The following is a 16226-nucleotide window of genomic DNA, read 5'->3' as shown; positions in this document are numbered from 1 at the left end:
ATACTGGGACCGAACACCCGGTGCCTATGAGCAACCAGCTAAAGCAACTAGTCGAGCCGCACAAGGCGGCCGAATAGGCCATGAGGGGCTTTATAGTCCGGATGTGGCCTGGCGACTCCCTTCCCAACAGCTACTTCGGCCTGGTGAGGCGGCTTGTGGATGCCTGCCCACGGCTGGAAGTCATCAAGCGGTCCGTCTGTATTGAAGGTGCCTGCCGGGCTTTTGCCCGTGCAAAGGTGCACTGGGCAAAGATGGATGCCGAGAAGCTGGTGAAGGAGGGGCTGCCGCAGGGCAAGGAGCATCGCCACCCCGAAATGTATTATGAGGGTGTCCTGAAGGGTGCCCGTCTTGTTGCGGACGAGTGTGCGAAGGATGTAATATCTGAATGAACTCGCTCGTGCGATCCTGTATTATGAAAACTTGTTTATATGCGCTATGCAATGCTTGTTTGAATTTAAAATATTACCTTCTGTGCGGCTGCTTATTAGATCTGAGAGATGGCTAGTCGTCGACTTCTGCCCCCATGTCACGAGTGCTGGGGTGTTCGGGATGAATCTGAGCACTATTGTTCCCATTGTTGGGTCCTTCGAGGGAGGTGCTCAGCGCAATGAACAAGGCAATCGGACTATAATGCTTTATCACTCTCACTTAGCCATAGAAGTCTACAATTTTAAATTTTGGCGAAGCCCCTAGTATTCGGAAGGCCGAATTCGGGGCGCTATACATGCCTTAAGCCGGACAAAGCCGACTCCTCGCTCTAAGCGGCATAAGTCTTTAGGGACTCGAGACCTCTTGAATAGAGACCAGCTCTCACCTTATCATGATAGTCAGTTTTAGCTTTCTCTACTGAGGTGCTTAGCCCAGATGAACCGGGGCACAATCACAGTAGTTCTCCCAGTGCTACCTTAGCCGATAGAGCGGAACGTAAGCTACCAAAACATGGGAGCCGGGTAAACCCAACTATTGGCCCAATACATGATTCGGAGCCGATGCATATAATGCTATAAGTTCGGGGTGTTGCACGGTCGAAAGTGTTCGGACTTCTCACGCCGTATTATGGGGTATGCTTAAGCCCCCGGCATATTGGCCGTACCAAAGTGTAAGGGTGTTGAATGTCATAAATGAACATATATATATATATATAAAAGAAAGAATAGAGAATGCGGTAATAGTCTAGTGCTATGCATTATCTATTCAAAAAGGTGTGTCGAAGCAAAATGATACAAGTAGTGCGATAAGCAAAAAGTAGGACTATTTGACATGTCCCCTCCAAGGGCAAGCTGAGGAATGGTATTTAAAGAAGGTATTTAACTCGTGTCAGAGACCGCCTGGGAGTTCCATGGTACGACGTAGCTTTCTGCCTCCATGGTTGTTGCATCGCGTGTCCGGCAATCGTACTGCCGGACGGGGTTTCCAGAGATTAAAGTCCTGAAAGAGAGAAAAATAACAAAGCGGGAACCCCTTAGTGCAGTTGAGCCGCGTCTTGGGGCGTGCCGTAGTCGTGCCCCCCTCCCCACCTGTGCCCATGGTATTTTCAATGCATCATTATGTACGTGTGGCACGGATTTCGCCGTTTGGCTGGTACTGTGGTGGGGGCCGCATTGCTATGCGAGCTCGGAACATGCCAGGTGGTCTTGTTGCCAATTACTCCGGGCGCGCTTGAAGGTGTCCGGGTCTTTAATCGCTGAACTGGTGGATTGCCTTAAGAGGCTACTTTGCGCTTCTGCTGCGAGGGCTGCAGTGTGCTCCTTCGTGCGGAGAGAGCGCTCTGTGTTTCCATTGACTGTGATGACCCCTCGAGGTCTTGGCATCTTGAGCTTGAGGTATGCATAATGCGGTACGACATTGAATCTCGCAAATGCGGTTCGCCCGAGCAATGCATGATAGCCACTGCAGAACGGGACTATATCGAAGATTAATTCTTCGCTTCAGAAGTTATTCGGGGACCCGAAGACCACTTCCAGTGTAATTGAGCCTGTGCAATGGGCCTCTACACCTGGTATGACGCCTTCAAAGGTCTTTCTTGTGGGTTTGATCCTTGAGGGGTCTATACCCATTTTGCGCACTATGTCCTAATAAAGCAGGTTCAGGCTACTGCCACCGTCCATAAGGACTCGAGTGAGGTGAAATCCGTCGATGATTGGGTCTAGGACCAGTGCGGCGAATCCGCCATGACGGATACTAGTGGGGTGGTCCCTGCGATCGAAGGTGGTCGGACAGGAGGACCATGGGTTGAACTTTGGGGCAACTGCCTCCAACGCATATACGTCCCTTAACGCACGCTTCTGCTCCCTCTTGGGGATGTGGGTTGCGTATATCATGTTCACCGTCCGCACCTTTGGGGGGACCTCTTCTGTCCTCCGGTGTTCGGCTACTGGGGCTCTTCCTCATCATCACTATGTAGCCCCTTGTCTTTGTTTTCGGTGTTTAACTTATCGGCCTGCTTGAACACCCAACATTCCCTGTTGGTGTGGTTGGCTGGCTTGTCCGGGGTGCCATGTATTTGGCATGAGTGATCGAGTATATAGTCCAGACTGGACGGGCCCAGAGTGCTTCTTTTGAATGGCTTTTTCCGCTGGCCGGGTTTAAAGCCTTTGAATCCGGCATTGACTGCCGTATCTTCGGTATTGTCCCTATTGACGCGGCGCTTATGTTTGTTGGGACGTGACCTGCCATTGTTATCCTTGGTATCTGAAGTACCATGGTTCTTTGATATGTTATTACTATGAGCCAACCAGCTGTATTCTCCCGCGCAAAAGCGGGTCATTAGTGTCGTGAGGGCTGCCATAGATTTCGGCTTTTCCTGGCCAAGGTGCCGGGTGAGCCACTCGTCGCGGATGTTGTGCTTAAAAGCTGCTAGGGCCTCTACATCCGGACTGTCGACGATTTGATTTTTCTTTGTCAGGAACCATGTCCATAATTGCCTGGCTGATTCCTCTGGCTGCTAAATTATGTGGCTCAAGTCATCGGCATCTAGTGGTCGCACATAAGTGCCCTGGAAGTTGTCGAGGTTGTTGAGCCAATGCCGAGCTGGTCCTTTGAGCTTGAGTGGGAGGTATTTGATGGCGTGTAGATCATCATCGCGGGCCATGTGGATGTGCAATAGGAAGTCATCGATCCATACCGCAGGATCTGTTGTGTCGTTGTATGATTCTATATTTACGGGTTTGAAACCCTCTGGGATTTGGTGATCCATTACTTCGTCTGTGAAGCATATGGGGTGTGCGGCTCCTCTATAGTGGGCTATGTCGCGAGGCAGCTCGAATGATTCTTGTTCGCTGTGTTCGGCCCGGCCAGATTTATTTTACTATATCCGGCGTGACGGTTATCGTCTTGCATAGTGGCGCACCCTCGTGATCCGTAGATCGATCTTGTGTGTTTTGCTTTGTCCTCCAATACGTCTTGCAGGTCCAGCATGTTTCCCCGTGCCTTGTCATTTTTATTTGAGTGGCGTCGGGGTGCGGGCTGAGTTTTTGGTTGAAATGCCTCTCTGCCTCGGTCATGAGGTGGCCGATCATCCGCGTCATATGCTGGAGATGTAGGTTTTAATGCTTCCTCCTCTAGTCGGGGTAGCAACCTGCGCTTTGGGTAACTCTTGGAGGGGCGCTCGAGTTCATACACCTCGGCCGCAAGGACTTCAGTCCATCTGTCAGCTAGCAGATCTTGATCAGCTCGGAGCTGCTGCTGCTTTTTCTTAAGGCTATTTATTGTGGCTATAAGCTTGCGCTTGAAGCGCTCTTGTTCGGAGGGATCCTCCGGCACGACAAATTCGTCGTCGTCGAGGCTTGCCTCGTCTTCGGAGGGAGGCATGTAATTATCATCCTCCGCCTCTCCATCTGCCGCTCTCTCGGGGGGGGGGGGGGCTGGCTTCTCCATCCTCCTGCTCTAAATCTTGCTGGAGGGGGTTGTTGTTGTCTTCGGCGCTGTTCGGAGTGCTATTATCTCCTGTGCCGGTGTCACCGCTTTTTCTTTGGCGAGACTTGGAGTGGCGCCGTTGACGTCGGCGCTTGGGTTGCTTCTTGGAGGGGTCATCCTCCGCTGTCTCGTCGCCATTGCCTTCTTTGGGTGTGTCCACCATGTATATATCATATGATGAGGTGGTTTTCCATTGCCCTGTGGGCAGTGGTTCTTCTTTGTCTCCCACATCGTCGTCCATACCATCGTTGTCTTCGGAGTCGAAGTCGAGCATGTCGGTCAAATTGTCGACAGTGGCTACTAAGTGGGAGGTGGGTGGGCGGTGAATTTCTTCGTCATCTGCATCCCAATCCTGCCGAACATAGTTCGGCCAGGACGCTCCTGACAGGGAGAGAGACCTTAGTGAGTTCAGTATGTCGCCAAAGGGCGAGTGCTGAAAGATATCCGCGGAGGTGAACTCCATGATCGGTGCCCAGTCAGATTCGATAGGCACGGGCACAGGCGGTTCGGAGTCCGTGGCTGGGGAAGAATCTGGTAGTTCCGCTTCACGGCTCCCGTGAAGGGTAAGGTCGATACTCGGCTCTATCCGCCCATCCATGGATGGCGCAATTGGCTCCAAATTGAGGGTCGAAGCGGTTGTCGGTGCGGTCTCCTGAACAGTTTCCGATGGCAGAGCTAAATCATGCTCATCGTGACCGTGCGGCGCACTCGGCAGGGGCTTGAATCCGTCGAAGATCAAGTCTCTGCGGATGTCGGTCGTTTAGATTAATCTTCCAAACCTGACCTGGTGGCCAGGGTGTAACTATCGATCTCCTCTAGATGGCCAAGCGAGTTGGCCCGCAGTGCGAAGCTGCCGAATACAAAGACCTGTCCAGGGAGAAAAGTCTCACCCTAGACTGCATCACTATCGATGATCAAAGGAGCCATCAAGCATAGCGGCGACGACATAGAGGAACTCTCAATGAAAGCACCAATGTTGGTTTCAAAACCCTCGGATCTCGGGTAGGGGGTCCCGAACTGTGCGTGTAAGGCGGATGGTAACAGGAGGCAGGGGACACGATGTTTTACCCAGGTTCGGGCCCTCTTGATGGAGGTAAAACCCTACGTCCTGCTTGATTATTCTTGATAATATGAGTAGTACAAGAGTTGATCTACCACGAGATCGGAGAGGCTAAACCCTAGAAGCTAGCCTATGGTATGATTATATGTTGTCCTACGGACTAAAACCCTCCGGTTTATATAGACACCGAAGGGGGTAGGGTTACACAAGGTCGGTTACAAAGGAGGAGATATACATATCCGTATTGCCTAGCTTGCCTTCCACGCCAAGTAGAGTCCCATCCGGACACAGGACGAAGTCTTCAATCTCGTATCTTCATAGTCCAACAGTCCGGCCAAAGGATATAGTCTAGCTGTCCGGAGACCCCCTAATCCAGGACTCCCTCAGGGGGTGTCGACCATGTATATATCATATAATGAGGTGGCAGTCCAGCGCCGTGTGGGCGGTGGTTCCTGTTCTTCTCCTACATTGTCGTCCATACCGTCGATGTCTTCGGAGCTGAAATCAAGCATGTTGGTTAAGTCGTTGAATGTGGCTATTAAGTGGGTGGTGGGTGGGGGATGAATTTCTTCTTCGTCCGCTTCCCACTCAAGCCGGACATAGTTCGTCCAAGGGTCTCCTGTCAAGGAGAGAGATTTCAATGAGTTTAGCAAGTCGCCCAAGGGCGAGTGCTGAAAGATATCCGCGAAGGTCTCATAGGTTCAGTTAACAGCCATCAATCGATCGCTCGGGTTCATTAACAGGAGATGAATCCAAGGGTCCGGAAACATAGGTCTCATAGGGGGTGAAGTCAGTATTCGGCTCTATCGCCGCTGAGTGTGCGGCCTCCCTGGCGGGGTCTTTCCACACGTCCTCGGACGGCACGATCTGCTCCTTATCGAATGCAGGAGTAGCCACAGGTGTGATCTCCCGAACACCGTCCGATGGCAGAGCTAAGTCATCCTTGTCGAGGTTTGCTACACATCTGACATGGGCTCGAATCCGTCAAAGATCAAGTCTCCACGGATGTCGGTAGTGTAGTTTAAGCTTCCAAACCTGACCTGATGGCCAGGGGCGTAGCTCTCGATCTGCTCCAGATGGCCAAGCGAGTTGGCCTGCAGTACAAAGCCGTCGAATACGAAGATCAATCCGGGGAGAAAAACCTCACCCTGGATCGCATCGTTGCTGACGATCGAAGAAGCCAACAAGCCTTGTGGCGACGACACAGCGGAACTCTCAATGAAAGCACCAATGTCGGTGTCAAAACTGGCGGATCTCGGGTAGGTGGTCCCGAACTATGCGTCTAAGGAGGATGGTAACAGGAGGCAGGGGACACAATGTTTACCCAGGTTTGGGCCCTCTCGATGGAGGTAATACCCTATGTCCTGCTTGATCGATCTTGATGATATGAGTATTACACGAGATCGTAGAGGCTAAACCCTAGAAGCTAGCCTATATTTCTGATTGTTTCTTGTCCTACGGACCAAACCCTCTAGTTTATATAGACACCGGAGGGGGCTAGGGTTACCCATAATCGGTTACAAGGGAGGAGATCTACATATCCGAATTGCCAAGCTTGCCTTCCACACAAAGGAGAGTCCCACCCGGACACGGGATGAAGTCTTCAATATTGTATCTTCATAGTCCAACAGTCCAGCCAAAGTATATAGACCGGTTGTCCGAGGACCCCCTAATATAGGACTCCCTCACGCGGCATGGTCAACATGGTCAAGGAACGACTTCCATCGGACGTGGACTATACATGGAGAGGCTAACAGCTGGGTCCACGGCCGCAGCAAGGATGTGCCTCCTTATTACGCGCAAAATAATTATTCCTCCACCTGATAGCGGGGACCCACTAGACAGGCCACCGTATTTCGCAAAAAAAACGTTTCCCCCTGACTACGGGGACCCACCAGCTACATCTTCGCACGCAAGGAAGTGCGTCCGAGCAAAAAAATGATTCACCCCCCTGACTGCTGGGACCCACCAGCTACATCTTCGCACGCAAGGAAGTGCCTGATAGTCGGGACCCACCTGATCGAAGCGTACGTAGCGTTGTCATTCTGGTCGCGAACGTGTACGTACATAGTGGTCGATGTAGAGTCGCGCATGTGTCGTAGTAGAGGCGCGCACGTAGCATGTACACGTACATACATCGGCCAGCGTACAGCGGCCACGTACGTACATACGGGCAGGGTCTCGAACATCTACTCGCGCATATGTATGGCCAGGGCTTGTGTACATGGCTGGGTCAGAACAGAGAAACTACGTCGTCGTTGTGTTCATGGGGAGCCAATCGGCTGGGTCGGAACGGATTGCGTCGTCGTGTTCATCGGGAGGGGTTGGACGGAACAGCTGATGGAAACGAGGCCTGGCATACCGCAGAACGGAGAAAACGGCCTTGTTTTCGACCAGCCACGTTCGAAACGGGATCATGTTCATCGGGAGGGCTCTGGCGTATCGCAAAACGGAGGAAATGGACCTCCTATGGTCGAAACGGGGGTCCTGTTGATCGGGAGGGGTGTGGCGTACTGCAAAACAGAGGAAACCGACTTGTGTTGGGGCGCTACGGTCGAAACGGGGGTCCTGTTCATCGGGAGGGGTGAGGCGTACCGTAAAACGGGACTGCACGGGATACTATTCATCTCCACCGTCAACCCCCTCCAGCCTCCACGGGCTACTATTTATCCACCGTCGACCTCCTCCAGCCTCCACCTGCGACTGTTCATCCGCGGGCTCCTGTTCATCAAGCCTCCACCGTGCGCTACTCCACCGGCTACTGTTCAACCAGCCCTCTCCACGGGCTCCTGTTCCACCACCCCTCGACGGGCTACTGTTCATCCAACCCTCCACCGTCTACTGTTCATCCTGCCCTCCACGGGGTGGTCCTGTTCATCCAGCCCTCCACGGGGTCCTGTTCATGCAGCTCCAACCGGCTCGATCGATCGGGGTCCTGCTCATCTAGAGGCAACACCACGGGATCCTGTTCATCCACCCCCACCGGGAACTGTTCATCCAACCCCCCAGCAACGCTCGCTGTTCATTCAGAGGCAGCATTGATCGACTTCAGTTAGCAGCAGTAGCGAAGGAATCGCTCGATCAGGTTCAGTTAACAGCCATCGATCGATCGCTCGGGTTCATTAACACGTAGCCTGCAGGGCAATCGCTCGGGTTAAGTTAGAGCCCAACGCCTTGCACCCACGCGCGTGCGTGTACGAGAGAAACACACATCGCTCGGCCTCGACCACCCACCGTAACCGGGAACACCCCGATATTTTCCTCGCCCTCGCTTCTACCACGGTTTTTTCCATCATGGACGGCCCAAAGAATGTCATGCAGCAGCGTCTCCGGCCCGCCCAGGACAAAAAACTCATTTTCTATCATGATTTTTTGTCATAGAAGTAGGACCCCACCACATCTATGATGATACTATGTTTTGTCACAATTATTATCATAGAAGTGTCATAAGTATTACAGAAAAAAAATACATTCGGCCCAAAATGTCACATATGTGTCTTTTTTTTGTTGTGATAGAGAGGTGTGAATGTGCAAATGATCATGCATGAGTGAGACATAGACAGATGTTGATACATTATGTATACATGAGAGAACGGTCTTCTATTTGTACATCTGTGTGTGTGAGAGAGAGAGGAGCATCCATAACACAACAACCATCTCTCTCGATTCGTCCGTCCCTCGCATGACCGCATGTAACACATGCATCAACGCACACATTTTGACACCCTCACCCGGCCCCTGCCCACCTCAAGGCTCGCACATCGTTCTCTATCTCGCACGCACAATCTCTTCGTGAAAACCCTATTTAGCATGTAGCTTTCCGTCACATACACACACATTTCTCTCCATAGGTTTGATTTCTCTCAATATCTGACACACATACATACACACTGCACACACACTCCCCCTCTCCGAGCACACAATTCATCCCCATCCAAGGTTATATGGCGACCACTCTCGCTTGTGCTTCTTTGCACCCCAGCATGCAGAACACCTCAATCTTCAAAGAGGGCATCGAGGAGACCAAAGACGGTGACCACACTGCACTAGAGAATGCAGGGCCATTTGGAAGCAGGATGATGTGACAACAGTTGACTGACTCCTCCCCCCTCTCCCACACAAAATTACCAATCCCTCTCTCTCCCGCACAAAATTATCAATCCCTCTCTCTTTCCCGCACAAAAATAGCAATCTCTCAACCCACGAGATCCTTCCCCTCTTGTCCATGTTTTTCCAGCTCTCTCATTAAAATAGTTTTCTCTTCTCCTTCCATATGTACAGAATCTGGATGCGCACACATCTCACCTATATTACATGTCTCCATCTTTCTCACAGACCTAACTTCTTCCTCTCTCTCTTTCTCTCTCTCTCTCGCTCTCTCTCTCTCTCTCGCTAGGTTTGTCTCCTACTCTCTTGTCCACATACACACAATCTTTCCTGCCCTATCTGCTCCATCTTTGCAAGCTCTTTCTACATCTTTATTCACACATTGGGATGTGTTCATAATGTTGTTTTTTTATAATGGATGATGTACAGTTATGGTTGGTTTTGTTGCGTCCTAAAAATTAATAACTATGAAATGCATTTAGATTCTAATTTGACTGGGATTATGTGAGTTTGAGCATATTGTGAAGTACTATAGACCTCGTATACATCTTGGAATTCAACAATGATTGTAACTATTGAATTTACAGACCATTACATTCGAAGTCCGTAGCCTAATATATATATTTCACGGTTACAACAAATGATTAATTCACTACAAACTAAGAAAACATATGTGTACTCCCTCTGTTTTTATTTAAGTCTGCTATTAGCATTGGTCAAAGTCAAATTTTTTAAACTCTCAGAAAGTTTATAACAAAAAATATTAATATATACAATAACAAATAAATACCATTAGATTCATTATCTAATGTACTTTCACATCATACATATTTGTTATCGTAAATGTTTATATTTTTCTATAAACTTGGTCAAACTTTAGGAAGTTTGACTTCGATCAAACCTAATATGCACAGTTAATAAACTTTAGGTAGTAGTTACTAGTACTACTTGCTAGTTGCTTAGCCCAATCACCCAACACACCACACGGGGAGTTCAGTGTCACAAAATTTTGAGGTCGGCGGGAAAATCTCCCGCGACCCTGATTCGAGCAGTGCGAACTTACCATCATAGCCTTTGGAATAGGCCTATTGATAATGCTTGGTAGGGGGCTGTTCTCGTAACTTCAGGTTCACCCTACCTAGCCAACCCCACCCTGGCACCCAGAGTAGTACACCTGAATGCTCCCCAATTTCTATCCCCACAGCAAACTATACTTCTCCATGACACCGCAGCCTTCGTGCTCCTCCCCTTCTACATCGGCGCACTCGTCCACCACAGCGCATTTGCCTCATCGACGACCTCGTACGCCGCCCTGGATCCAGTCCCCCGTCATCTTCGTACACGGAGCCTCTTCCCCGACACCGTCTTCCTTGGCTTCTCGGAAGCCGACGCCAAGCACAGAAGCACCACCGTCGTGGAAAATGAACTGACTCCCGTTGCTAACCATGATGCACAGAGGCCGCTGAGGGAGTCCTGGACTAAGGGTTCCTCGGGCGTTCGACCAATTGGATATGGGCCGGACTGATGGGCTGTGAAGATAAGAAGACCGAAGACTCTACCCGTGTCCGTATGGGACTCTCCTTGGCGTGGAAGGCAAGCTTTGCGATCAACTATGAAGATTCCTTTCTCTATAACCGACCTTGTGTAACCCTAGATCCCTCCCGTTTCTATATAAACCGGATGGCTAGGTCCGTAGATACCCCGAATCCTCATAATCATAGCCAGAATAGACTTTTAGGGTTTAGTCATTACGATCTCGTGGTAGATCAACTCTTCTAATACTCATATTCATCAAGATCAATCAAGCAGGACGTAGGGTATTACCTCCATCGAGAGGGCCCGAACTTGGGTAAAACATTGTGTCCCCCGTCTCCTCTTACCATCGATCCTAGACTCACAGTTCGGGACCCCCTACCCGAGATCCGCCAGTTTTGAGACCAACATTTTGGTTCTTTCATTGAAAGTTCCAATGTGACGTCGACGACAAGATCGATGGCTCGCCTTGTTCTCAAGGAGAATATCACGGCCGGAGGAGCACTAGCCCCGAGCCAACCCCCCCCTGGCTGTGCGGCTTTACCATGACCGCCCGTTCGGTTGTTGAGCCCACGATGACCTCTCGGGTCATCGAAAATCCCCTTCGTATCGACTCCGAACACTCCAAGCAGATGGATCCAGCAGATCTTTCGTCTTTAAACGAGCTCCTAGATCGTATCGTCGCCCTGGGGGTCGCCACAGACTACTATCGAATTGGGCTTAAACCCAATCAGAGATAAATCAAATCTCCACCGATCACCCACCAGATGGTGATAGTTGAGGAGCGAGAAGACAACTCTTCATCCATACTAAGGACGGACTATGTCTGGATCTCCGACTTTGAAGAGCCGGACACCCACCTGCGAGGAGATGCATCCTGCCCTCCGAACATAGAATCAGACGACGGGCCTATGAAATCACTAGATATCCTAGAGCCCGATCTGTTTAGTCCGGAAGTCCTTCTGACTCCGGATCCAAAATTGGGTTAGGGTTCAGATTTAAAACCACCCACTCACCCAAATATATGGGCTCTCATGAGCCTACAATAGCACCCTCAGGAAACGGTCCACCACTTCTGGGCCAGATTCCTTCTTGTCAAAAACAAGATTAAAGATTGCCGCGATGAGGTAGCGATCTCAGCGTTCCACATCAATTGCATGGATCAAGGAATCCTCAACGCCATCAACCGCCGTCGCATACTACAGTTTGTTAACTTGACAACTACCATACATAAGTACAGCGCAATGGAAAGTGGCTGGAAAACTCAGGCAGCCCGTTGGGAACCATCGGTCCCCACTCAATCCAGCATTCAGGCAAAAAGGGCGCACCCTAGTAACTCGGCCGGTCGAATAGTAAAGAAATATAAGTCCACTACGAGGCGCGGAACCGTTCTAGAAGGATGGCTTGATGGGCCATGCAAAATACACTTAACACCGGATAACATACCAACACATAGCCTTACATCATGTTGGATACTCGGCAAGTGGCCAAGAGCGGCGAGGATATCCTCACCAAGAATACCCCAGAACAACACCCCCAGAAGACGACGACCCCAAAGTACTGACGGTCTTCAACACATTCGCCTCAAACAATAGGCGTAAAAGGGCACTCCGCAAACGCGTCGAAGTCTGTCAAATAGGAGCAATAAACCCTTGGAACGACATGGCTATAACTTTCAATGCCGGTGACGAACCAAAATACAGGACAGTCCGAGCACCAGCCGCCTTGGTCCTCAGTCCAATCGTGGATGGCTTTCGGCTCACCAAGGTTCTCATGGACGGCGGCAGCGGACTAAACCTCATCTATGAAGATACACTCCACAAAATGGAAATAGACAGGAGTCGCATCAAGCAAAGCAGCACGACCTTCCGAGGAATTATTCCCAGTCGGGAGGCACGCTGTGCGGGAAAAATAACACTCGATGTGGTATTCAGTGCGCCAGAGAATTACCGGTCAGAAGAAATACGCTTCCAAGTGGCCTCTTTCAACAGCGGATATCATGCCCTCTTGGGGCGAGAGGCATTTACACACTTCCAAGATGAACCTCATTATGGGTACATTAAGCTTAAGATGCTCGGGCCGAACAATATAAGCACTCTCGCAAGTGATCCAGACATAGCACTCCGCGCCGAAAATAAAACTGCATCCCTGGCTCTTGAGGCATTATCTGTAGCCCTCGCGGCCGAAGAATTAACTACACTGCGCTCCACGGTCAACAGAGACGATGTAATCTTAGACCAATGCCCCAAATCCACATCTTTCAAGCTAGCGGAAGAAATAGTCAAATTCCAAGTCCATCCAACTGACCCCAAGAAGACATCATCTATTGGGGCACAGCTAGACCCAATGGTGGATGTCGCGCTATGGGATTTTCTTCGCGAAAATTGGGATATATTCGCCTGGCACCCTTCTAACATGCCAGGAATGCCACACGAGTTGGCCGAACACAACCTCAACATATTAAAGGGATACAAACCAGTCAAATAAACACTACGGCGCTTTTCCAAACCCAAACGCCAAGCCATGGGAGAGGAGCTAGCCAAGCTAATCGAGGCTGGATTCATTAGAGAAATAAAACATCCGGACTGGCTGGCAACCCTGTTGATGGTACCAAAGAAGGATAAAACCTGGTGCCTGTGCGTCGATTTTAAAGACCTCAATAAAGCTTGCCCTAAGGATCCCTTCCCCCTCCCCCGCATCGATCAGGTCATTGATGCTACCACAGGACACGACTCACTGTGTTTCCTCGACGCATATTTCGGATACCATCAAATCAAAATGAAGGAGTCCGATCAAGCTGCAATAGCATTCATCACCCCATATGGGCCATTATGCTTCAACACCATGCCCTTCGGGCTCAAGAATGTTGGCGACACCTACCAATGCATGATCCAAACATGCCTGAAGAAATAGATTGGAAGGACAATGGAAGCCTATGTTGATGATGTCGTAATCAAGACAAGGCATGTCGAAACACTAATAGACGACCTACGTCTCACATTTGATAACCTCCGCGCATATGACATTAAGCTCAATCAGGAAAAGTGTTTTTTTGGCGTCCCAGCAGGAAAACTGCTAGGCTTCATCATTTCCAATAGAGGATTTGAATAAAATCCATCCAAAATCCAAGCTCTGTCACAATTGGCTACGCCAACAAACCTTAAGCAAGTACAAAAACTCGCGGGTTCCGTGGTAGATTTGAGCCACTTTATCTCCAGATTGAGAGAAAAGGCACTGTCACTCTATTGCCTGCTACGCCGAACCGATCGCTTCGAGTGGACGGACGCAGCAACAGCCAGAATGGAAGAAATAAAAACCCTTCTAGCAAGCATCCCAATCCTGGCCGCGCCAAACGTCAGTGAACCCGTGTTGCTATACATATTGGCAACACATCAAGTGGTGAGCGCCATGCTCGTCGTTGAACGAGAACATGACAAACACAAATTCCTGCTTCTGAAGTTAGTATACTATGTATCAAATGTCCATACACCGTGCCAATCCCAGTACCTCACTATCAAAAGATAGCATACGCGGTCTTCATGGCATCCCGAAAGCTACGACACTACTTCCAAGAGTGTTCGATCATGGAGGCTTCCGAAGTACCACTCAACGACATAATAAACAGCCACGATGCCACGGGCAGGATTGCCAAATGGGCCATTGAGCTCCTTAAATTTGACATTACATACAAACCACACCGAGCTATTAAATCCCAAGTACTGTCTGACTTCGTTGCCTAATGGACAGAGGCCGAATTCCCTAAAGAGTACAGCACATATTCCATTTGGGTTTTGTATTTCCATGGCTCCAAAATGCTGGCAGGGCTAGGAGCGGGCGTCGTTTTAATGTCCCCCACTCGAGACGTCATTCAGTACATACTCCAAATACTATGCACAGACTCCAACAATGCAGCCGAATACGACGCCTTATTGCATGGTCTCCGGATGGGTGTCTCCATGGGCATACTGCGCCTGGAAGTGCGCGAGGACTCAACCCTTGCAATATCTCAAATAAATGGAGATTTTGATGCCAAAGATCCGAAGATGGCAGCTTATCATAATGCCATCCTAAAAATGTCGGCTCGGTTCGAGGGGCTCGAGTTCCATCAGGTGGCCCGAGAAAGTAATCAAGCGGCGGATGTTCTTGCTCGTATCGGCGCCAAGCGCAACCCCGTCGCACCTAATATCTTCCTGGAAAGGCTTTTTAGTCCACCAGTGGTGTGGCAAGGGGAGAGCAGCACTGCTAGTCCGGATCCAAACACAACCCCATATTCTGAACACACCGATATCATCGGAGGCTCAGCCACCAAAATAAAACCGTCGGCCCATCTCATTATGGCAGTCATTGCCCCATGGACTGAACCCTTCTTGGCCTACCTTAATAGGAAGGAACTTCCTGAGGACCAGAATGAGGCCCGCCACATTGTCCGGCATTCGAAGGCCTACAAGGTTCACGACGGAGAGCTCTATAAGAAAAGCGCTACCGAAGTCCTTGAAAGATGTATCTCCGAGGAGGAGGGGCGGCAGCTATTGGCTGAGATTCACGTTGGTCTCGGCAGGCACCACGCCGTAGCTCGGGCCCTTGTTAGCAAGTCCTTCCGTACAGGGTTTTATTGGCCGACAGCCCGAGCAGATGCACAGGACCTTGTCCAACATTGCGTTGGATGCCAACTTTTCGCCAACCAAAGCCATATGCCCCCCACCGCCCTACAAACAATCCCCATCACTTGGCCTTTTGCGGTCTAGGGACTAGATATGGTCCGACCCCTTAAAGGAGGAAGCCATAAGAAAAAAATATCTGCTGGTCATGGTGGATAAGTTCACTAAGTGGATAGAGGCCAAACCAATTAAAACGGCCGAGTCTGAGCCAGTGATAGAATTCATATCCGGTGTCGTACACCGTTATGGTGTTCCACACAACAGCATCACGGATAACGGCTCCAACTTCACAGCCGATGAATTAAAACTTGGTGCGCTAATCTGGGCATCAAGCTCGATTATGCCTCTGTCTATCATCCGCAGACAAACGGTCAAGTCGAACGAGCCAATGGTCTTATTATGAGCGGCATCAATCCTAGACTAGTGCGGTTTTTGAAAGAATCATACAAGCACTGGGTTGAGGATCTGGACTCCCTACTCTAGGGGCTGCGGACCACGCCCTATCGCACTACCAGATACACACCATTCTTCATGGTGAATGGAGCAGAGGCAATGTTACCCTGCGACATTATTCATGACTCACCTCGAGTGCGCATGTACGAAGAGAGAGAGGCCAAGCTGGATCGGCAAGACAGCTTAGATGTGCTGGAGGAAGAGCGCAACGTCACTAAAGCCCGTTCCGCGTTTTATCAACAGTAGGCTCACAGTATCAAAGCAGAGAAGTGCGGGCCAAGACTTACAACGTTGGCGAACTTGTTCTACGCCTATCGGAGAAGAAAAAGGACAAACTCAAGGCCAAGTGGGAGGGTCCCTTCATCATCGACGAAGTTCTCACCGGAGGAGCGTACCGCATGCGTAATGCGTCAGACAATCGCCTAGAGCAGAACCACTGGAACGTGGCCAGACTCCGAAGGTTCTACGCCTAGAGCTGAACTCTTTGTTCGTCCCCTTCT

The sequence above is a fragment of the Triticum urartu genome, chromosome 1A (genome assembly GCF_056163025.1).
Source record: "Triticum urartu cultivar PI428250 chromosome 1A, HENAU_Tu73, whole genome shotgun sequence".
NCBI classification, from domain to species: domain Eukaryota; kingdom Viridiplantae; phylum Streptophyta; class Magnoliopsida; order Poales; family Poaceae; genus Triticum; species Triticum urartu.
Note: the sequence above shows the minus strand (reverse complement) of the source record.